General features: G+C 39.0%; 1 protein-coding gene across 2 annotated transcripts in view; it reads left to right on the top strand.

Moving 5' to 3' along the window:
* rnf150a (ring finger protein 150a) overlaps nt 1-25,758 on the top strand; it is a 109,344-nt gene that overhangs the window by 16,111 nt on the left and 67,475 nt on the right. The gene's annotated exons all lie outside the window — the stretch shown is intronic.

The raw sequence follows: 25,758 nt of genomic DNA, 5'->3' as shown, positions 1-25,758 counted from the left end.
CTTTGTATTGTGAGGCAGACACACTAACCCCTCTGCCACCGTGAAGCCCTGCATTTGAATTTTGTAAACTGAATTTTTTTTACATCAAATTATCCTGATTATTGAATAAAAAATTCATTCAGTGTTTTTTAAATCCGTCTTAGAAAAATTCAGTGCAAAAAAAAATTCTGTGTCAAAAAACTTGCTGCTTCCTAATGGAAGACTCACTTGCGGTAAATTAAGACGGAAGCAATCGGTCCTCTCTCAGAACCAGCCAATGAAGTGTCAAGTTTGAAGTCACATGACACGGGTCTCGCAAAACCGCATAAAAAGGGCAGTTAACTGGGCTATACTTGCATAAAACAACATCAACATTTCATTGCGGCCCGCTGGATATTTTCAAACCATATTTTTTGCGTTTTAATTTTGTAAACTGAATTTTTTACATCAAATTATGCTGACAATTAGGTCTGGGTTCCTGAGACCTTTATGTGCGTCCCGTCATGATGGATGTCTCCTGCAAAGTTTGTGTCAATATTTTTTTCAAATTTTAAAGGTGGCGCTAGAGCCATTTTGGAATTTAATTTTCAGGGTGCCCAAAATCAAAAATGTTGGGCCACGCCTGACGCGGCTGCAAAATGCATGTTAAAGGCCTCAAAAAGGCGTCCAAACATATAGAATAAAAAAAGACAGCAATTTCTGTCGGGTATACATGTCCCCTGGAGGGCTTGCTCCGCTGCTCTAGCCTTGAAAAAAACAAAAAAAAATGTAATGTGGCAAAAAGGCTGTATAGTATAGTGAGGGACAACTGTAATCTATCAATTAGTTTGAGCAATTAATCTCGAAATCAGATGTAACACTTTTATTAGCCTCAATGTGTATTTTAAGGACAATAGCAGATTTTTTTGCTTGCCATATCATTGATGGGCAGCACGGTGCCACAGTGGTTAGTGCATGTGCCTCACAATGCAAGGGTCCGGAGTAGGCCTGGGTTCAATCCCGGGCTCGGAATCTTTCTGTGTGGAGTTTGCATGTTCTCCCCGTGACTGCGTGGCTTCCCTCCGGGTACTCCGGCTTCCTCCCACTTCAGGAATTAAATTTGAATGTTTGAGTGACACACAAAGGTCTGCTACATGCAGGCGGGCAAAAAACAGAGTAGGCGGGGCTTGATTTCAGAGCAGAAAAAAGCCTGATAGCGAGTGTCAGACAGAGAAATAATTCTTACAGCAAAGTTCTGCAGAACAGTGAAATATTGAGTTTGTGGTTGTTTTTTCACCATTTGCGTTTGTTTTCCCTGTATTCGTAGCTCTGGCTCGGTTATAAGAGGTCGATCAAGGAGGTGGTCTGCAGGAGCGCTACGTATATTCTCAGTATCAGGGCTGCGAATCTTTGGGTGTCCCACGATTCGATTCAATATCGATTCTTGGGGTCACGATTCGATTATAAATCGATTTTTTTATTTTTTTTCGATTCAACGCGATTCTCGATTCAAAAACGATAGTTTTCTGATTCAAAATGTTTCTGTATTCATTCAATACATAGATTTCAGCAGGGTCTACCCCAGTCTGCTGACATGCTAGCAGAGTAGTAGATTTTTTTTAAAAAAGCTTTTATAATTGTAAAGGACAATGTTTTATCAACTGATTGCAATAATGTAAATTTGTTTTAACTATTAAAGGAAGCAAAAATCTGACTTATTTTATCTTTGTGAAAACATTGGGCACAGTGTGTTGTCAAGCTTATGAGATGCCATGCAAGTGTAAACCACTGTGACACTATTCTTTTTTTTTTAAATTTTTTTTTTATAAATGTCTAATGATAATGTCAATGAGGGATTTTTAATCACTGCTGTGCTGAAATTATAACTAATATTAATACTGTTGTTGATAATATTCATTTTTGTTTCTCTACTTTTGGTTTGTTCTGTGTCGTGTTTGTGTCTCCTCTCAATTGTTCTGTTTATTGCAGTTCTGAGTGTTGCTGGCTCAGGTTTGCTTTTGGAATTGAATTACATTGTTATGGTATTGCTGTGTATTGTTTTATTGGTTTCCATCCATCCATTTTCTACCGCTTATTCCCTTTTTGGGGTCGCGGGGGGGCGCTGGCGCCTATCCCAGCCACAATCGGGCGGAAGGCGGGGCACACCCTGGACAAGTTGCCACCTCATCGCAGGGCCAACACAGATAGACAGACAACATTCACACTCACATTCACATCCATCCATCCATTTTCTACCGCTTATTCCCTTTCGGAGTCGCGGGGGGTGCTGGCGCCTATCTCAGCTACAATCGGGCGGAAGGCGGGGTACAACCTGGACAAGTCGCCATCTCATCACAGGGCCAACACAGATAGACAGACAACATTCACACTCACATTTATACACTAGGGCCAATTTAGTGTTGCCAATCAACCTATCCCCAGGTGCATGTCTTTGAAAGTGGGAGGAAGCCGGAGTACCCGGAGGGAACCCACGCATTCACGGGGAGAACATGCAAACTCCACACAGAAAGATCCCGAGCTTGGATTTGAGCCCAGGACTGCAGGAACTTCGTATTGTGAGGCAGACGCACTAACCCCTCTGCCACCGTGAAGCCCCTCACATTCACACACTAGGGCCAATTTAGTGTTGCCAATCAACCTACCCCCAGGTGCATGTCTTTGGAGGTGGGAGGAAGCCGGAGTACCCGGAGGGAACCCACGCATTCACGGGGAGAACATGCAAACTCCACACAGAAAGATCCTGAGCCTGGATTTGAACCCAGGACTGCAGGAACTTCGTATTGTGAGGCAGACGCACTAACCCCTCTGCCACCGTGAAGCCGTCTTGTTGGTTTGATTAAAAAAAATTAAAATAAAAAAATAAATAATATATTTTTTTTAAAATGAGAATTGATTCTGAATCGCACAACGTGAGAATCGCGATTCGTATTCGAATCGATTTTTTTCCACACCCCTACTCAGTATGCACTGTTTTATTTTCAACTTATATTATAAATCCCACATTCTATATTTGTATGTACATTGCCATATAATTCAGGAAAATAACTAAAGTGCCATCTGTTTGAAATTTTCCGTAATTTTTTTTTTTTTTAACTAAAAAAGACATTTGAATGTACCGTATTTTCCGCACTATAAGGCGCACCGGATTATAAGACACACCTTCAATGAATGGCCTATTTTAATATTTTGTTCATATATATAAGGCGCACCGCATTATAAGGCGGGTAGAATAGATGCTACAGTAGAGGCTGGGGTTACGTTATGCATCCTTTAGGTCAGGGGTCACCAACGCGGGCACCAGGTAGCCTGTAAGGACCAGATGAGTCGCCCGCTGGCCTGTTCTAAAAATAGCTCAAATAACAGCACTTACCAGTGAGCTGCCTCCTATTTTTTACATTTTATTTATTTACTAGCAAGCTGGTCTCGCTTTGCTAGATATTTTTAATTCTAAGAGAGACAAAACTCAAATAGAATTTGAAAATCCCAGAAAATATTTTAAAGACTTGGTCTTCACTTAATTGTTTAAATAAATTCTTTTTTTTTTTTTTTACTTTGCTTCTTATAACTTTAAGAAAGACAATTTTAGAGAAAAAATGCAACCATAAAAATGATTTTAGGAATTTTAAACACATATACCTTTTTACCTTTTTAATTCCTACCTCTTCTTTCCTAACAATTTAAATCAATGTTTAAGTAAAATTTTTTTATTGTAAAGAATTATAAATACATTTTAATTTGATTCTTCATTTCAGCTTCTGTTTTTTCGACGAAGAATATTTGTGAAATATTTCTTCAAACTTTTTATGATTAAAATTCAGAAAATATATTCTGTCAAATCTACAAAATCTTTAGAATCAAATTTAATTCTTATTTCAAAGTCTTTTGAATTTCTTTTAAAATTTTTGTTCTGGAAAATCTAGAAGAAATAATGATTTGTCTTTGTTAGAAATATAGCTTGATCTAATTGGTTATATATTCTAACAAAATGCAGATTGGATTTTAACCTATTTAAAACATGTCATCAAAATTAATTTTAATCAGGAAAAATTACTAATGATGTTCCATAAATTATTTTTTTAATTTTTTCAAAAAGTTTCGAATTAGCTAGTTTTTCTCTTCTTTTTTTCGGTTGAATTTTGAATTTTAAAGAGTCAAAATTGAAGATAAACTATGTTTCAAAATTTAATTTTCATTTTTTTCCTGTTTTCTCCTCTTTTAAACCGTTCAATTAAGTGTTTTTTTCATCATTTATTCTCTACAAAAAACCTTCCGTAAAAGGAAAAAAATGTACGACGGAATGACAAAAGGAAATACCCATTTTTTTTATACATATACTGTATATAAATGTATTTATTAAAGGTTAATTGAGCAAATTGGCTATTTGTGGCAATTTATTTAAGTGTGTATCAAACTGGTAGCCCTTGGCATTAATCAGTACCCAAGAAGTAGCCCTTGGCTTCAAAAAAGTTGGTGACCCCTACCTTAGATGGAGCTGCGCTAAAGGGAATATCAACAAAACGGTCAGATAGGTCAATCAAACTTTTTTAATAACCAGCGTTCTGACAACTTCGTTCACTCCCAAAATGAATAAACAGCTGTTTTATTATTTTCCCCGATTCAATAAACAGGTAAAAAAACAGTCTGATACTGTTACGGTAAATCAAACGTTAGTGCAATCACAATATAGTAACACTGGAAATAGTGCAAAGCAATAATATATCAATAAGTCACCGTTGCTCAAACAATAATGTAACACAACACACAAAATAAACATGTAAAGCTCACTTTATTAAGTTATTCCTCATCCACGAATCCCTCGAATTCTTCTTCTTCGGTGTTCGAATCAAAGAGTTGGGCAAATACGTCAAAGTCGTCATTAAACGAGTCAGTGTCGCTGCTGCTCTATTCCCGTCTTCTACTGTGTGACTGATCGCCTTGAGTTTAAACTCTGCGTCGTAAGCGTGTCTCGGAGCCATTTGGGGTCTTTACATAAACACACAGAATTGGCACGCCTCCCGCAGTCATATATCCCAGCATGCACCGCGCGCTTCTTCTTCTACGGGGGAAAAGGAAGTCGGCGGCTGCTAATCGTAGAAGAAGAAGCGTGGTTCTTCTTCTACGGGGGAAAATTGAGTCGACGGCTGCTTCCATCCATCCATCCATCTTCTTCCGCTTATCCGAGGTCGGGTTGCGGGGGCAACAGCCTAAGCAGGGAAACCCAGACTTCCCTCACCCCAGCCACTTCGTCTAGCTCTTCCCGGGGGATCCCGAGGCGTTCCCAGGCCAGCCGGGAGACATAGTCTTCCCAACGTGTCTTGGGTCTTCCCCGTGGCCTCCTACCGGTTGGACGTACCCTAAACACCTCCCTAGGGAGGCGTTCGGGTGGCATCCTGACCAGATGCCCGAACCACCTCATCTGGCTCCTCTCCATGTGGAGGAGCAGCGGCTTTACTTTGAGTTCCTCCCGGATGGCAGAGCTTCTCACCCTATCTCTAAGGGAGAGCCCCGCCACCCGGCGGAGGAAACTAATTTCGGCCGTTTGTACCCGTGATCTTATCCTTTCGGTCATGACCCAAAGCTCATGACCATAGGTGAGGATGGGAACGTAGATCGACCGATAAATTGAGAGCTTTGCCTTCCGGCTCAGCTCCTTCTTCACCACAACGGATCGGTACAACGTCCGCATTACTGAAGACGCCGCACCGATCCGCCTGTCGATCTCACCATCCACTCTTCCCTCACTCGTGAACAAGACTCCTAGGTACTTGAACTCCTCCACTTGGGGCTGGGTCTCCTCCCCAACCCAGAGATGGCATTCCACCCTTTTCCGGGCGAGAACCATGGACTCGGACTTGGAGGTGCTGATTCTCATTCCGGTCGCTTCACACTCGGCTGCGAACCGATCCAGTGAGAGCTGAAGATCCCGGTCAGATGAAGCCATCAGGACCACATCATCTGCTTATCGTAGAAAAAGATTTGCACTTCTTCTACGGGGGGAAATGAAGTCGGTAGCTGCTTACCGTAGTTGCGAGACCTGTTGTGGCTCAATATTGGCCCATATGGAAGGCGCACGGGATTATTAGGCGCACTGTCAGCTTTTGAGAAAATTTGAGGTTTTTATGTGCGCCTTATAGTGCGGAATTTGCATTCCTTGCATTTCTGAATTATATGGCCAACTAATATGTATATATATATATATATATATATATATATGGGTTGTACTTGTATAGCGCTTTTCTACCCCTTTTTAAGGAGCCCAAAGCGCTTTGACAATATTTCCACATTTGCCCATTCACCCACACATTCACACACTGATGGCGGGAGCTGCCATGCTAGGCGCTCACCAGGACCCATCAGGAGCAAGGGTGAAGTGTCTTGACCAAGGACACAACGGACGTGACTAAGATGGTAGAAGGTGGGGATTGAACCAGTAACCGTCAGATTGCTGGCACAGCCACTCTACTAACTTCGCCACGCTAAAGTGCAATCTGTTTAAAGTTTTTTTTTTCCTGAAAAAGACGTTCGAATGTACATGAAAATACAGAAGGGGCAGGGATTAACAGTATGAACTATGAACAATAAAACACTGAATGTTTAAAAGATATGAACGTTGCTCCTCTACTGCAGACCACCTCGTAGTTCGATATCTTTTATCTTCCAGCAAGACTAACAAAGATGCAATAAACACAATGAAAAATATAGGCAAAAGGATAAAAAAAAAAAAACATCAACCTGTTCGATATGTCACTGTTCCTAGGATCACAAGTGTGTTGTTCATCTAGCACTCTAAGAAATAAAACGTTGGATTTAATGAATAAAGTTAAGGCAATATTTTCCACCAAACTGCCAAATAAGTGTAAAATAATATGGTTGTTATCTGCAATCTCAATGGTCACAGTATCAGAAGTGAAATTGTTGTGTAAAGACTACAACTTTGTGTAATTGCCACTATTTAACAGCATTAATTAGAACGTAATCACACTTTGTTCATTTTATTATAAGTGTAACATTTATAGTGCATTTATAATTAATTAATTTGCTTAATTATGATTTAATTAATAGTTTTATTTACTGTATATGTTGAATGTTTAGGAGTAATAAAAACTGTAAAAAGGTTCTTGAGTTGTCATCTGGGGCCGTATTTATCAAGCGTCTTAGAGTGCTTTTTTACACTTAAGTCCTGAGAATTTGCAAAATTTAGTCCTACTCTCAAACTTAGGGATAAAAGCTATTTATCAATTTTCTTAAGTCTAAGAATCACTCCTACTCTCCAAGATATTTAAGAGACCTTCAGAGGTGTTCAGGGAGCAGAAGGATGTTCTGGCTTTGTTTGATGATGAGCAGCTGATTAAACGGTGTTGTTTAGACAGAGCGGGTATTATTTTGTCACAGATTTAATAAAGGGCGTCATTTCATCAGTAACATCACGCAGCAGAGCTTTCACAGCAAAACTAAAGGTCATCACAATGATTCTATATCTCGCCACTGGGAAAATGCAACAGTGTAACGCTGATGATTTGACTAGCTCTACTATCAACAGTGTCTCCTCCTCTTCGCCAGTTTGGTTTTCTTTTCGATTCCATGTTGATTTCTGCATGTGGTCGCAGTGGGCTGGTATATATAGAGCCACACACTCCAGTTTCAAATTAGTTGCCTAACTAATGAATTGGGAAGAAAAGGAAACATTTAATTTTTATTAATTGCCAATATTGTTTGTTTGTTTTGTATTATTTTGTAGTTTATTGTCAAAATATACACTCTCATTGTCCACTTAAATATTTCTAAGATATTTATTTATTCTATAGTAGGGATTCCCTTCCGTGATTGGTCATTTCTATGGACAAAGAAATGACGTCACCTAAAATTCCGTTTACGGCCCATAGTAATGTCGTAATTCAGCTCTGAGTGTGACACTTAAAGGCCTACTGAAATGAGATTTTCTTATTTAAACGGGGATAGCAGGTCCATTCTATGTGTCATACTTGATCATTTTGCGATATTGCCATATTTTTGCTGAAAGGATTTCGTAGAGAACATCCACCATAAAGTTCGCAAATTTTGGTCGCTGATAAAAAACGTCTTGCCTTTACCGGAAGTAGCAGACCATGTGCGCGTGACGTCACGAGTTGTAGGGCTCCTCACATCTGAACAGTGTTTACAATCATAGCCAGCAGCAGCTAAAGCTATTCGGACCGAGAGAGCGACAATTTCCTCATTTATTTGAGCGAGGATGAAAGATTTGTGGATAAGGAAATTTAGAGTGAAGGACTAGAGAAAAAAAAAAGACGAGGGCAGTGGGAGCGATTCAGATGTTAGAAGACACATTCAGTAGGATAATTCGGGAAAATCCCTTACCTGCCTTTTGTGTTGCTAGTGTTTTTGTGAGATTAAATAGTACCTGAAAGCCGGAGGGGTGTGGCCACGGGTGTGTTGACGCCAGAGTCAGCTGCAGCAGTACGGAAGCTCCGCTGATGTCTCGGGTAAGAGGCGACTTATTACCACCATTTTATCACCGAAAACTGCCGGTTGACATGTAGTCGGGATCCATGTTTGCTTGACCGCTCTGATCCATTGTAAAGTTTCATCTTCGGGAATTCTAAACAAGGAATTACCGGCTGTGTTTTTGTGGCTAAAGGCTAAAAGCTTCCCACCTCCATCTTTCTACTTTGACTCCTCCATTATTAATTGAACAAATTGCAAAAGATTCAGCAACACAGTTGTCCAGAATACTGTGTAATTATGCGATTAAAGCAAACTACTTATAGCTTGGATCGGGCTGGAAAATAACGTCCGCTACAACCCGAGACGTCAAACGCACGCGTCATCATACCGCGACGTTTTCAACATGACACTTGGCGGGAAATTTAAAATTGCAGTTTAGTAAACTAAAGCGGCCGTATTGGCATGTGTTGCAATGTTAATATTTCATCATCGATATATAAACTATCAGACTGCGTGGTTGGTAGTAGTGGCTTTCAGTAGGCCTTTAAGATTCAGTCCTACACTTCGCTGAAAGTGTAAGACGCTTGATAACTAACTTTTAAGTGCAGCTTTCAGCGAATAATTACTTTACTAATAAGTCAATTTAGCAGACTTCTTAGGAGTAATTCTAAGAAGTTTGATAAGTACGGCCCCTGAACATCGTTATCCATTGCCACCAGCTGGTCACATTGTGCATCACAGTCAGTTTAGCTGCATACCATGATGCAGAAACTGTGTCTCTCTCAAAAGTGCAGATTTTAACCATTGGAATCATTTCTACAGTTTGAAAATATCCCGTGGGCCATATTGAAATGTTAATGATGTATTATGCCAGTGGTTCTCAAACCACCACCATAATGACTAACATTAAAATACATCAGCGTAGTAGGCCTAAGTAAACATACAGTTTGAACAGTAATACTGTGTCCATAATGACTAACATTAAAATACATCAGCGTAGTAGGCCTAAGTAAACAAACAGTTTGAACAGTAATACTGTGTCCATAATGACCAACATTAAAATAAATCAGCGTAGTAGGCCTAAGTAAACAAACAGTTTGAACAGTAATACTGTATCCATAATGACCAACATTAAGATACATCAGCGTAGTAGGCCTAAGTAAACAAACTGTTTGAACAGTAATACTGTGTCCAAAATGACCCAACATTAAAATACATCAGCGTAGTAGGCCTAAGTAAACGAACAGTTTGAACAGTAATACTGTGTTCATAATGACCAACATTAAAATACATCAGCATAGTGGGCCTAAGTAAACAATCAGTTTGAACAGTAATGCTGAGTCCATAATGACCCAACAATAAAACACATCAGCGTAGTAGGCCTAAGTAAACGAACAGTTTGAACAGTAATACTGTGTTCATAATGACCAACATTAAAATACATCAGCGTAGTAGGCCTAAGTAAACAAACAGTTTGAACAGTAATACTGTATCCATAATGACCAACATTAAGATACATCAGCGTAGTAGGCCTAAGTAAACAAACTGTTTGAACAGTAATAATGTGTCCAAAATGACCCAACATTAAAATACATCAGCGTAGTAGGCCTAAGTAAACAAACATTTTGAACAGTAATACTGTATCCATAATGAGCAACATTAAGCTACATCAGCGTAGTAGGCCTAAGTAAAAGAAACTGTTTGAACAGTAATGCTGAGTCCATAATGACCAACAATAAAACACATCAGCGTAGTAGGCCTAAGTAAACAAACAGTTTGAACAGTAACACTGTGTTTGAATGTAGGAAAATAAAACACTGTACTTTAATCAAGTGATTATTTGGCGTGCCACAGTTTGAGAATCACTGTATTATACCAAGGTAGCCCAGTTAACTGCATTTTTTAATGCAGTTTTGCAAGACCCGTGTCACCTGACTTCAAACACCTCATGAGCTGGTTCTGAGATGTGCTCGATTGCTTTAGTCTTAATTTGGCTGTAGTGAGTGTTCTGTTTTTTGAAGCAGCAAATTGTTTTACACTGAATTATAAAACAACTTTTTTTAATGTAAGAAAAAAAGTTTTCGTATGAAAGACACAAATTAGCCTTCATAGATGATCACTGCACAACGGCAACTGACTAAAAGTGACATTTGACTCATATTTCTAACAGCAATGTGTGTCCCGAAAGCCTTAAATTTTGTTTATGGCCGAGTTAATTTTGGTATTTAATATGACTCCTAAAACTATGGAAGGGATATCAGACTTAATTGTTCTCAGGGCCACATTTCTATGAAGCTTAAAACTGGGGGCCCGGACTTCCCCCTTCACTATTAGTCCCCTGTGTGAAGTTGGCCCCCTATTCATTGCAAATACCAAAATAACCCTGCAAGTCGTTTGTGCCGTTTTTAGGTTATTTTAAAATATGTTTTCTGTCTAGTGATGTCATCCAGCCCCTCTCACCTTGTCAACATCTCAAGCTTGCCCCATTCGTCGGTTGTTATGTTAACATATTATTATTCGTAACGAGAGATGTCTGATATTATCGGCCGATAAATGCTTTAAAATGTAATATCGGAAATTATCTGTATCTGTTTTAAAAAAAGGAAAATGTATGCTTTTTAAAAACGCCGCTGTACAGAGTGGTACACGGACGTAGGGCGAAAGTACAGAGCGCCGATAAACCTTAAAGGCACTGCCTTTGAGTGCCGGCCCAATCACATAATACCTACGGCTTTTCACACACACAAGTGAATGCAACGCATACTTGGTCAACAGCCATTCAGGTCACACTGAGGGTGGCCGTATAAACAACGTTAACACTGTTACAAATATGCGCCACACTGTGAACCCACACCAAACAAGAATGACAAACACATTTCGGGAGAACATCCGCACCGTAACACAACATAAACACAACAGAACAAATAACCAAAATCCCTTGCAGCACTAACTCTTACGGGACGCTACAATATACACCCCCAGCTACACCCAACCCCGCCCACCTCAACCTCCTCATGCTCTCTCAGGGAGAGCATGTCCTAAATTCCAAGCTGTTGTTTTGAGGCTTGTTAAAAAAAAAAAAAGCACTTTGTGACTTCAATAATAAATATGGCATTTTTTTCCATAACTTGAGTTGATTTATTTTGGAAAACCCTGTTACATTGTTTAATGCCTCACAACAAAATTGGGCATAATGTATATATCGGTATCGGTTGATATCCGAATCGGTAATTAAGAGTTGGACAATATCGGAATATCGGCAAAAAAGCCATTATCGGACATTTCTCACCCCCCTTAGATTTACAATTTTTTTACAATTTTGATTACTTCTTCTTTTGTCACATTATTAAGAAACATGGAATTGGGATTTCTGTCTATGAGCTAACTCAAATTCTCAACTGACCCGTCATCTGCATTTGGAATTCTTTGTTCCAGATTTTTTCTGATATTAACAAAGTAATCATTAAAACATTCGACTATTTGGTTCATACTGTCATTTTTTGTATTTCCATCTAGAAAGTACTGGGGGTAATCATTTTTAATGATGCTATTTATGCCCCATGTTGCTCTCATGTTGTTTCTGTTCTTGTTTAATAATCATACTTGCCAACCCTCACGGATTTTCCGGGAGACTCCCGAAATTTAGCGCCTCTCCCGAAAAACCTCCCGGGGCAAATTTTCTCCCGAAATTCAGGCGGAGTTGGAGGCCACGCCCCCTCCAGCTCCATGCGGACCTGAGTGACCGTGACGTGTATACTAAAGAGCCTGTCTGCCCAATGACGTTATAACTGTAGAATGATCGAGGGCGAGTTCTTGTTTTCTAACGTGGGTTTATTGTTGGGCAGTTTCATTAACGTCCTCCAAGCGCGGTAAAACAACACACAACAACAGCAGTCCGTTTTCGTCTGCCAAACAGCAATGTTGTGACACTCTTAAACAGGACAATACTGCCATCTACTGTACATGGTTAGAAAAACAAGGATGGACAATTCAACCCTTAACTCAACAATGAGTAGAATAGTGTTATGTGTGTGTAAATGTGTAAATAAATGAATACTGAAATTCAAGTATTTCTTTTATATATATATATATATATATATATAGAGAGAGAGAGGTAGAATTCACTGAAAGTCAAGTATTTCTTATATATATATATATATATATGAAATATTTGACTTGGTGAATCTATGAATCTAGTGGTAAATATACTCCCCCCTCTTAACCACGCCCCCACCTCCTGAAATCGGAGGTCTCAAGGTTGGCAAGTATGTTAATAATTGACTGTAGTATTCCGTCTTAGATGTTCGTAATATACCAATTAGCTTGTTTTTATATTTCTTATACTTATTTTCTGCCTCTATAGATCTCTGTGTTATAAATATTCGATATAATGTGTTTTTTTTTGTGACAAGCATTTCTCAGTCCTTTTGTCATCCATGGTTGGTTGTTTTTCTTTTGCTTCATACTAAATTCTTTCCAAGGACAATGTTTATCATAGAGCAGGGGTCGGGAACCTTTTTGGCTGAGAGCCATGAAAGCCAAGTATTTTACATTGTATTTCCATCAGAGCCATATAACATTTTTCAACACTGAAAACAACTAAATTGGTGCATTTTTAAGTATGACCAACATTTGTAGAGTATAATAAGTCTCTTATTCTTTTTAACAACATTGGTATTATAAAAGTTAACCAATAATACATACAATACTTCTTACCATTAATGCGACATCTTGAACAGGTGCGGTAGAAAACAGATGGTTGGATTAAAATGCATGAGAATGTTTTATGATTTGAACGTTATTTTTGAAACTGTGATTACCAGCGGAATTATTAATTACTTATTGTGTTAAGCAATGTCAGCTAAGATTTATCTGAGAGCCAGATGCAGTCATCTAGCTCTAGAGCCATGGGTTACCTACCCCTGGTTTAAGCATTAGACACCTTTTTACCTGCACACTGCCTCCCGCTGTTTCCCACATCTACAAAGCAATTAGCTACCGACTGCCACCTACTGATATGGAAGAGTATTACACGGTTACTCGGTATAGCTCGGTTGGTAGAGTGGCCGTGCTAGCAACCTGAGGGTTCCAGGTTCGATTCCCGCTTCCGCCATCCTAGTCACTGCCGTTGTGTTCGTGGGCAAGACACTTTACCCACCTGACCCCAGTGCCACCCACACTGGTTTAAATGTAACTTAGATATTGGGTGTCACTTTGTAAAGCGCTTTGAGTCACTAGAGAAAAGCGCTATGTAGATATAATTATCTGAGAGCCATATGTAGTCATCAAAAGAGCCACATCTGGCTCTAGAGCCATATGTTCCCTACCTCTGTCATAGTGTTAACATTGAAATGTTAATGATTTTTTTTATGCAAGCATTGCCCAGTTTAATACGGTTTTGCGAGACCCGGGTCACGTGACTTCGAACTTGATAACTCATTGGCTGGTTCTGAGACGGGATCGATTGCTTCTGTCTTAATTTACCGGAAGTGAGTCTTCCATTATGAAAAAGCAAATTTTTGGACACTGTTTTTTTTTTATTTTTTACACTGAATAATTATTACACGGATTTAAAAAAAACAACACTGTTTTTTTTTTTCAATTAAATTGTCAGCATAATTTGATGTAAAAAAAATTCGAACGCTAAAAAATCCGTAATAGACACAAATTAGTGCACGTCACACGGGCGCTGACGTCACAGGGAGGAGTGGGCAACGCTCGTGCTCCTCACCAACCGAAAGTGAAACTAATCCCCCAGACAAACATGTGGGAGTTAAGTTATAACCCCGTAATGGACGTACAAGTACAAGAAAACGCGTCCGTGCACACCTACCATTACGCACAACTTTACGCAGATCGTCCAACGTTGTCCCACAAGTTAGACACCTGGACGGCTTCTTTCACAAAATACGCGGCCCCACCCCACGCACACGCGTTGGAAATAAAAGGTGGTCTTACTTACCGCTCGACAACGAATGCGCTGGACCAAGACGACCGAGCGCGCCGTCATGAAGCCGTGGGTCCAGCTGTCACATTTCACGGCAGACGATGACGCTCCGTGGGAAAAAAAACACTTTGCCGGGATCTCTCCGGAGCACACACACACACTCTCTCTCTCTCACACACACACGCCCTCCTAGACGTGACCTCCTCCCGCTGTCAAAAAAAACAAAAACTACAACAGTGAACTAATCACAACCAAGCATATAATTTCTTAAAATATATACTATATTTCTGCAGGATGTTCACCGCCTGCATGGTAAAACACAAAAGGGTGCTCATTTGTCTGTAGCTTTTCCACACCAATGAAAAATCTCTCGTTTTCTGTTCCATAATCTAGGGTTGGGTATCGTTTGAATCAGGGGCGTCACTAGACCTAATACTGTACTGGGGCACAAATAATTCATGTGAGCGTGCAAAGCGCGCAAGCAAAAACATTTTTAGCACTTATTTATCATAAAAAATACATAAATAGTGCTTTAAACTATGAAATCATATCAGATGATGTTGTATGGATCTTTGATGAACCACCTGAAATTAACTCATGCATTTGACCTACTTGTGCACTTTTTTACTCCAGACTTCTAAACTGCTACTGGTAAAAGCAAAAAGGAAGAGCAATGAATCTTTTTGAAATATATATTGCAGTAATCATCTGCAAATTTAACATCTACAAAAGTAAAACAAAAATTAAAGCACCCCTACATCTCTGGGTTCTTTTATATTATTTAATTTCCATTTATGGCAATGTGGCTAATCCTATTTCAGATACACAAAACTATAAAATATACACAAAACAATAAAGCCACAGTAGTAGAATAAATGAACAACTGTTGTGTGTCTGTTCAGGGAATCATTTTCTGAGAAGTAAACTGTAACTTCTCCTTTTCATTTTTGCAAAGTGGTCAATCACTCTGGACAGACATGGAAATATTACAGTAACTGTTGTACAGTTGACCAGTGGTTCCCAACTGCTGGCTCCTGACATAAAAGTGGATTGTGTGTCATTTTTAGTGAGTCGCAGTCACATGTGTGCATGAAAAAAAAAAAGTTTAGGGAGAAAAAAATTAAATTGTGGCAACAAAACCAGATCTTTTTAGCCATTTTTCTAGTGACTATTAGTGAGTATTTTAGCAAAAGGCAAAGCGACTAACAAGTTGGAGGAGGACTCAGGACAGACGTGGAAATATATTTTTTTAAAATCTAAATGGGGCAACAAAACCCGATATTTTCAGCCATCTTTCTGAAAACAAATACAGAAATGTTACTATTTTTTCTGGAAACAAAACCAGATGCTTTAGCTGTAGCCATTTTTCTGGTGACAAAACCAGATTATTTTAGTCAAAGTCACACTGATTAACAAGACAAGTCTACTGTGCTATTTTTCTGTGAAATAAACTTGAATGATTTAAAAATTGGCTCACAACTTGATGATATGGAAAAATGTTTTTCTTCCTGAAGATAAACCATTTGAGAAGCACTCAACTCACACATGCTTACTCCAAATCATCATTGATGCAGAACCAGCAGACAATAACCAACATTATGTTTCATGTTCATTGGAAATTCCCCCGACAGTTCGTACAGCAAATGAATATGTTTGTCTTGATACAAGGAATAATGTTAGCTAACTTAGCATCAACTTAAGACAATGATGTTGCCTAGCTAGCTAGGACTTCACTTACATCTCTCATTCCTGCTGCTTCTTCCCTGCTGCGGGCGAATAACTTTCTGATATCCATCTAGGAGTTACAGTTTGAGTAAAATCAAAATCAAAATAATTAACAAATTGTTGTTGGCTAACATTACCTACCTAGGCAGTGATTCGCATCCCCTCTCTCTCTCTTCCTCTCTCTCTCTCTCTCTCTCTCTCTCTCTCAACTGAAGTCACATGTGAATAAATTACCATATTAATTAGCCATGCGCTCATTGTTACGTGGAGTGAATACAGTAGCAATCAATTACCATACTAAGTAGTATGTGCGATGTTGTCTGTTACGTAGACTTAAAACTCTGAAGCATTTTTTTTTTATTGGTGAAATTTTTACTGAGGCACTGCAGATCAACAGTGGGGCACGTGCCCCAGTGAAATCTGTCTGACGAAGCCACTGGTTTGAATTCGAACGATTCCGATTCTTTTTTTCGATTCCGATTCCTGACGATTCTCGATTCCGATTCTTTCTTTTAAAAAAAAAAAAAAAGGCAGGGTAAAAAAAAAGTTTAGGATATTTTAAATGAGCTAGCTAACCTACAGTCTTTCTGAATGAAATAGTCTGACATTCTCCATCAATTTTTATTCTATTAACTTTTTATGAACTTGACTATAAATTCCTCACAGGGCTGTTTTCAACTAGAACATAAATATCAAATCTATGAACTTGAATATAAATATTCTAAATCATGAATACATTTTCACAGGGGTACACTTTCATCAAGAGAGCTTTATTTTTGAAAACCTCATAAAAACACATTTACACACACAAGTGTATGATGCTGCAGGTACTTAAACATGTTACCGTGCTCCCAATGATGGGCTAACCTGGTGCAGAAAAGCAAATAAACAATAAGAAACAACTTGCAAAACCCAGTCCAGATTAGCAGCAGGTACAGTATAAAATCAGAGACAGTTCTTGTTTAGGAAAATTACCACATCCACCTTCTCAGGCAGGATGCGTGAGCGTTCTGGACAGACAGTGTCTCCTGTCCAAGACGGGACATGCATTTATTTGTACTCCATGAACTCGGAGGTGCTTCCTCATGTTCGATGTGCACCCTCCTAAGCACCAAACAGTCCTGTCGCACGTGTTACATTTCGCCGATATTTCATTTTTTTTAGTAAAATAAAGCCACACTTTCGACCGCGTTACTAAAACGGCCTTCTTTCATCTCTGTAATATCGCTAAAATTCGCTCCATTCTGTCCACTAAAGACACTGAGATCATTATCCATGCGTTTGTTACGTCTCGCCTCGACTACTGTAACGTATTATTTTCGGGTCTAGCATTAAAAGACTACAGTTGGTACAAAATGCGGCTGCTAGACTTTTGACAAGAACAAGAAAGTTTGATCACATTACGCCTGTACTGTATATACCTTTATATACATACATATATACCTATACTGTATATACCTTTATATACATATATACATACATATATACCTATACTGTATATACCTTTATATACATATATACATACATATATACCTATACTGTATATACCTTTATATACATATATACATACATATATACCTATACTGTATATACCTTTATATACATACATATATACCTATACTGTATATACCTTTATATACATACATATATACCTATACTGTATATACCTTTATATACATACATATATACCTATACTGTATATACCTTTATATACATACATATATACCTATACTGTATATACCTTTATATACATACATATATACCTATACTGTATATACCTTTATATACATACATATATATACCTATACTGCATATACCTTTATATACATATATACATACATATATACCTATACTGTATATACCTTTATATACATATATACATACATATATACCTATACTGTATATACCTTTATATACATATATACATACATATATACCTATACTGTATATACCTTTATATACATATATACATACATATATACCTATACTGTATATACCTTTATATACATACATATATACCTATACTGTATATACCTTTATATACATACATATATACCTATACTGTATATACCTTTATATACATATATACCTATACTGTATATACCTTTATATACTTATATACATATATACCTATACTGTATATACCTTTATATACATATATACATACATGTATACCTATACTGTATATACCTTTATATACATACATGTATACCTATACTGTATATACCTTTATATACATACATGTATACCTATACTGTATATACATATATACATACATGTATACCTATACTGTATATACCTTTATATACATATATACATACATATATACCTATGCTGGCTCACCTGCACTGGCTTCCTGTGCACTTAAGATGTGACTTTAAGGTTTTACTACTTACGTATAAAATACTACAAGGTCTAGCTCCATCCTATATTGCCGATTGTATTGTACCATATGTCCCGGCAAGAAATCTGCCTTCAAAGGACTCCGGCTTATTAGTGATTCCCAAAGCCCAGAAAAAGTCTGCGGGCTATAGAGCGTTTTCATTTCGGGCTCCAGTACTCTGGAATGCCCTCCCGGTAACAGTTCGAGATGCTACCTCAGTAGAAGCATTTAAGTCTCACCTTAAAACTCATTTGTATACTCTAACCTTTAAATAGACTCCCTTTTTAGACCAGTTGATCTGCCGTTTCTTTTCTTTTTTCTCCTATGTCCCACTCTCCCTTGTGGAGGGGGTCCGGTCCGATCCGATGGCCATGTACTGCTTGCCTGTGTATCGGCTGGGGACATCTCTGCGCTGCTGATCCGCCTCCGCTTGGGATGTTTTCCTGCTGGCTCTGCTGTGAACGGGACTCTCGCTGCTGTGTTGGATCCGCTTTGGACTGGACTCTCGCGACTGTGTTGGATCCATTATGGATTGAACTTTCACAGTATCATGTTAGACCCGCTCGACATCCATTGCTTTCCTCCTCTCCAAGGTTCTCATAGTCATCATTGTCACCGATGTCCCACTGGGTGTGAGTTTTCCTTGCCCTTATGTGGGCCTACCGAGGATGTCGTAGTGGTTTGTGCAGCCCTTTGAGACACGAGTGATTTAGGGCTATATAAGTAAACATTGATTGATTGACCGTCGACACCCGCTATCCAAGCTTGACTGACTCGCTCGGCTACATAGGCTCGGCTATGCGAACACTTCCGGCGGTGGGCGCTTCTTCGTTTGTGTTCAGCGGCTTCTTCTTCCGGGTTGGCGGACTTATTATTTTTTTCCGGTCGGCGAACTGGGTATAGAAACTAGGAATCGAAATTTAAACTTTTGAACGATTCCGGGAGAATCGGAAAGTTAGTCCCAGTTCCAATCGATACTCTATACCAGGGGTGTCAAACTCAAATACAGAGCGGGCCTAAATTTAAAACTGAACAAAGCCGCGGGCCAAGGTTGAACAAACAGGTTTTGCATTGAATATTGACCAAGCAAGGCTTATATAACTTTATAGTGACATGCAAAATCTAGTTTCAAATAATAATTAAAAAATATCAATGGCATATCAAATAAAATAAAAACACAAATTTAATGCCTTTTTTTGGCGCCGGGTTTGAGTTGGGGCGGGGTTTGGTGGTAGCGGGGGTGTATATTGTAGCGTCCCGGAAGAGTTAGTGATGCAAGGGGTTCTGGATATTTGTCCAGTTGCGTTTATGTTGTGTTACGGTGCGGATGTTCTCCCGAAATGTGTTTGTCATTCTTGTTTGCTGTGGGTTCACAGTGTGGCACATATTTGTAACAGTGTTAACCTTGTTTATACGACCACCCTCAGTGTGACCTGTATGGCTGTTGACCAAGTATGCCTTGCATACACTTGTGTGTGTGTATGAGCCGCACATATTCTGTGAGTGGGCCAGCACGCTGTTTTTATGGAAGAAAAGCGGACGTGGCGACATGTAGAGAACGCCAAAAGCAGTGCTTTTACAGCCCGCCCCCAATATTATTGTCCGGGTGAAAATCGGGAGAAATTCGGGAGGGGCACTGAACTTCGGGAGTCTCCCGGGAAAATTGGGAGGGTTGACGAGTATGAGTATTAGCGGTAAATGTGCTGTTACGGCGGTGGGCCAGCTGTAATGTTAATTTGATATTGCCTCAAGGGCCAAATGAAATTACACGGCGGGCCAATTTCGGCCCGCGGGCCAGAGTTTGACACCCATGCTCTATACCCAACCCTACCCTAACCACACTGTCAAACTCAAGGCCCTAGGGTCAGATCTGGCCCGCCACATCATTTTATCTGGCCAGCAAACAATTAAAAATTATATGTCAATAAAGTACTTAGTATTTTCTCACTAAATAGATTTTTTTCATTTTGACAGAAAATATATGTACTGCTTGAAATTGCACACGTTTTAAACTTTAAGAGTATCCAATATTGTAACACATATTACAGTATATTATCATACTTTCCAAACATGTTATTGTCCAAATTAAAAATACTTCACTTTACCTATCAAATTAATAGGTAAAGTTGTTCTTCACAGCATATTACCGTAAATTGGGAAAAAACTACGACTGTTTTTTGGCGTTAAAATTCTGGAGACTGAGCTGACAGTTTTTGACTGTCAAATCTACGGTTGTTTTTTTCACGGTGTACGTGTAAATGGAAAGATGGTACATTTGTTTTTACGGTAGAAAAACTGGCAGCTATGTTGCCAGAATACTGTTTTTCCATGAATGTTGTAAAAATCAATGTCAATTTAACACAAAAAATCTGGCAACTAAGCTGCCGGCTTTTTCTGTAAAAACAAAACAGTGGTACTCTTTTTCCATTTACCATAAAGTGTAAGAACCAAAAAAAAAAAAAATGCAATATTTTACAGTACAATTTTGTAAATGTAAAGTTTTTACTGTAAAATTGACAGTGTACTTAAAATGTAGATACCATACATACAACCATACAAGGGTCTCAGTCATAAAAATTTTAAAAATAAGTCATAAATATTTTTTTTTGTCTTGATCTGGGATTCTCAAACTGTGGTAGACAGGCTTCATCGAGTACAGAGGTGTCAAACTCAAGGCCCTAGGGCCTGCAAACATCTAGAAATTATGTTGTACTTAATATTTTCTCACTACATTTTTTTTTTCATTTTGACAGAAAATCTATGTACTGCTTGAAATTGCACACTTTTTAATCTTTAATAGTATCCAATATTGCAACAAATATTACAGTATATGATCATACTTTCCAAACATGTTGTCTAAATAAAAATACTTCACTTTACAGCAAACTACTCATCAAATTATTAAAAATGACAATATTTTTTACTTTTGTTCTTTACAGCATTTTACCGTAAATTGGGAAAAAAACTACTACAGTTTCTTTGCGTTAAAATTCTGTTGACTGAGCTACAAGTTTTTGACTGTAAAATTTACGGTTGTTGTTTTTCACAGTTTATTACTGTAAATGGCAAGATGGTATATTTTTTGGGACGGTAGAAAAACTGGCAGTTAAGTGGGACGGTTTAGCTCGGTTGGTAGAGTGGCCGTGCCAGCAACTTGAGGGTTGCAGGTTCGATTCCCGCTTCCGCCATCCTAGTAACTGCCGTTGTGTCCTTGGGCAAGACACTTTACCCACCTTCTCCCAGTGCCACCCACACTGGTTTAAATGTAACTTAGATATTGGGTTTCACTATGTAAAGCGCTTTGAGTCACTAGAGAAAAGCGCTATATAAATATAGAGAGAAGAGAGAAGTTGCCAGAATAAAAAAAGGAACTTGTACTGTTTGTCCATGAACAATATAAAGTTGTAAAAAACAATGTCAATTTAATACAAAAATGTTGGCAACTAGGCTGCCGGATTTTTCCGTAAAAAACTAAACAGTGGTATTTACCAAAAAATGTTGTAAGAACTAAATAAAATAAAATTCAATATTTTACAGTACAATTTTGTAAGTGTAAAGTTTATACTGTAAAATGGACAGTGTACTTAAAACAATGTATATACCATACATACAACCATACAAAGGTCTCAGTCAGAAAAATATTAAAAATAAGTTATAAATGTTTTTTTTGTCTTGATCAGGGATTCTCAAACTGTGGTAGACAGGCTTCATCGAGTACAGAGGTGTCAAACTCAAGGCCCTGGGGCCAGATCTGGCCCGCAAACATTTAGAAATTGTATGTCAATAAATTTCTCACTAAATTGATTTTTTTCATTAAGACAGAAAAAATATATGTACTGCTTGAAATTGCATACATTTTAAACTTCAATAGTATCCAATATTGCAACAAATATTACAGTATATTATCATACTGTCCAAAAATGTTATTGTCTAAATAAAAATACTTCACTTTACAGCAAACTACCCATCAAATCAATCAAAATAACAATAGATTTTACATTGTTCTTTACAGCATATTACTGTATATGAATAAAAAACTACTGCTGTTTTTTGCGGTAAAATTCTGTTAACAGAGCTACCAGTTTTTGACTGTAAAATTTACGGTTGTTGTTTTTCACGGTGTATTACTGTAAATGGAAAGACGGTACATTTGCTTATACGGTAGAAAAACTGGCAGCTAAGTTGCCAGAATAAGAAAATAACTTATAATGTCGTAAAAAACAATGTCAATTTAACACAAAAATTCTGGCAACAAAGCTGCTGGCTTTTTCCGTAAAAAACAAAACAGCAGTACTGTTTTTCCATTTACCGTAAAATGTCGTAAAAACCCCCCCAAAAAAACACATTGACATCCCTGTCCTAAACCATACTATATATAGTTTTTTTCAACCTTTACAAGTCCCCTCAAGTTTGGTCCCGGTGACCTCGCAGGGTCTCAGTCATATATATTTTTTAAATAAGTCATAAATATTATTTTTTGTCTTGATCAGGGATTCCCGACTGGGCTACACGGGCTCCATCTAGTGCCTAGGTGTCAAAATCAAGGCCCGCGGGCCGAGTGAATGATTTATGGCCCCAGGGATGATATTTGATTAGTATTAGACCCGGCCCGCAGGCCACAGCCCCCTGCATCTGTTTTGCACGGACCAATACTCCATCAGTGTTGGCCCTAGGAATTTTCAAAATGGCATCAAGTCATAAAAATGGGGTGTCATAGTTGGGGCTGGGCGATATATCGCGGGTTTGTGTCTGTGCGATATAGAAAATGACTATCGTGATATTGGAGTACACGTCGTCACGCAGTTGCTTTTAGCTGTGGGCATTACACTACAGGCTCTTCTCACTCTTTCTTGTCTCTCCTTCTCACAGAGACTTAAACCAAGCCCACCTTCTTACATACGTCACAAGACGCCCTCCCCAAGCAGAGAGGTAGCGACATGGTAACATTAGCTTTGATGCTAACGGCGTGTTGTGAGTGGTAATACGAGAGAGAGAAGGTGCAAATCTGGTAACAAATGGAGGAAGAATTAATTACCAAGAAAAACAGCACGGGGTGCATCGCCTGGCGGTGGTTTGGCTTCAAGCGGGAAGATGTTGAACATTTATGCTGTGGAAGTCAAGGCCCCCCGCCCTAAAAAACCGCAATGGAATTTTACATTTTTCTATGAACGATAAAACACTAAATATTGGCAAAATATGAATTTCGATCGACATATTTTAAAATCAAGTAAAACGCAACAAACAGTGAAAAATGAATGAGAAGGCTACAAAATAAACCCACCTACAATCTGATATTTGCTGAATTTCCCCCAGGGATCAATAAAATACTTTCTATTCTATTCTATACATCACTAAGCTTTAGAACTTTTTGTTGTGAAAATCTCCTTCCGCTTCTGTGGAAACACTTCCCGCCCACACTGCTTGGTGCCTCGTCTGAGCTGCTGTGACGTAGATTACCACACAAACTAATTAAATTACCATAATTAGGGGCCATAATTAGAATACCAAAGTAACTGGTATATCATCCATAAGCGCAGATTCCAAGCAAAGGGATACTTTGCATCGATGGAAGACTTACGGTCATGAGAAAACATGACTGCACATCATAATGGCAGCTACACTTTCCATCTTAAAGATCTAAAAACAATTATTTGGGAATGTCGGGCGGGCCGCATGTGGCCCTCGGGCTTTAATTTGCCCAGGTCTGCTCTAGATGGAGCCCGTGTATCCCAGTTTGAGAATCACTGCACTAATCAACCCTAATAAGGCACACCTGTGAAGGGAAAACTGTCAGGTTGAAACACTGATGACATCAATTAAACAAGACAAAAGGCAAATAATCAAACAGACAGAATTAAATTTGGACTCAGACCCGAGGAGAGACATGGCCACTGTACTCTCTGTACAGCTCTGCACCACGCTCTGACGAAAATGGTTTACATTTCTTCTTTTAATTAGATATTCAATGTTTACGCAACAACACATGTCACAACAGAAATGGGGAGTATGTAAACAGTCATTGTTTTCGGTCACATTGAAGACAAAAGAAGAAGATGCCTCAGGCTTGGGCTCGTCCTGGATTCAGCTTCGGCAGGTGTTTGAAGACAATAGATAACCCCTCCCTTCTCATTCCGACGTACACAGCGGAATCTTGCAAGACTTTTCTTGGTGCAACAAAGACAGCTCTCATCTGTTGACTGGAAACTCAGAGCGCTGAAAGTTTTCTGATAATTTACATACAAATTTTTCTGACAAAAAACATTTCAGGTGAGTACCTCTTTAACAGACCTGGGCAAATTAAGGCCCGGGGGCCACATGCGGCCCGTTAAGCTTTTCAATCTGGCCCGTCCGACATGTCCAAATAATTTTTTTTAGATCTTTAAGATGGAAAGTGTAGCTGCCATTATGATGTGCAGTCATGTTTTCTAATGACCGTAAGTGTTCAACAATACAAGGTATTTTAATGCTTGGAATCTGCACTTCTGGATGATATACCAGTTACTAAGGTAATCTAATTAGTTACTATGGTCATCTAATTAGTTACTATGGTAATCTACGCCACAGCAGCTCAGACGAGGCACCAAGCAGTGTGGGCAGGGAGCGTTTCCACGGATGCGGAAAGAGCTTTTCACAACAAAGTTCTAAAGCATGGGTGTCAAACTCTGGCCCGTGGGCCAAATTTGGCCCGCCGTGTAATTTCATTTGGCCCATGAGGCAATATCAAATTAACATTGGAGCCGGCCCGCCGCTGTAACACCACATTCACCGCTAATACTCATACTCGTCAACCCTCGTAATTTTCCCAGGAGACTCCCGAAGTTCAGTGCCCCTCCCGAATTTCTCCCGATTTCCACCCGGACAATAATTTTGGGGGCGGGCTGTAAAAGCACTGCTTTTGGCTTTCTCTACATGTCGCCACGTTCGCTTTTCTTCCATAAAAACAGCGTGCCGGCTCACTCACAGAATATATGCGGCTCATACACACACACAAGTGTATGCAAGGCATACTTGGTCAACAGCCATACAGGTCACACTGAGGGTGGCCGTATAAACAAGGTTAACACTGTTAATAATATGCGCCACACTGTGAACCCACAGCAAACAAGAATGACAAACACATTTCGGGAGAACATCCGCACCGTAACACAACATAAACATAACCGGACAAATACCCAGAACCCCTTGCATCACTAACTCTTCCGGGACGCTACAATATACACCCCCGCTACCACTAAACCCCGCCCCAACTCAAATCCGCCACCGAAAAAAGGCATTAAATTTG

Source organism: Nerophis ophidion, linkage group LG20 (assembly GCF_033978795.1).
Source record: "Nerophis ophidion isolate RoL-2023_Sa linkage group LG20, RoL_Noph_v1.0, whole genome shotgun sequence".
NCBI classification, from domain to species: Eukaryota; Metazoa; Chordata; class Actinopteri; order Syngnathiformes; family Syngnathidae; genus Nerophis; species Nerophis ophidion.
Note: the sequence above shows the minus strand (reverse complement) of the source record. Positions and strands in the feature narration are given on the sequence as shown.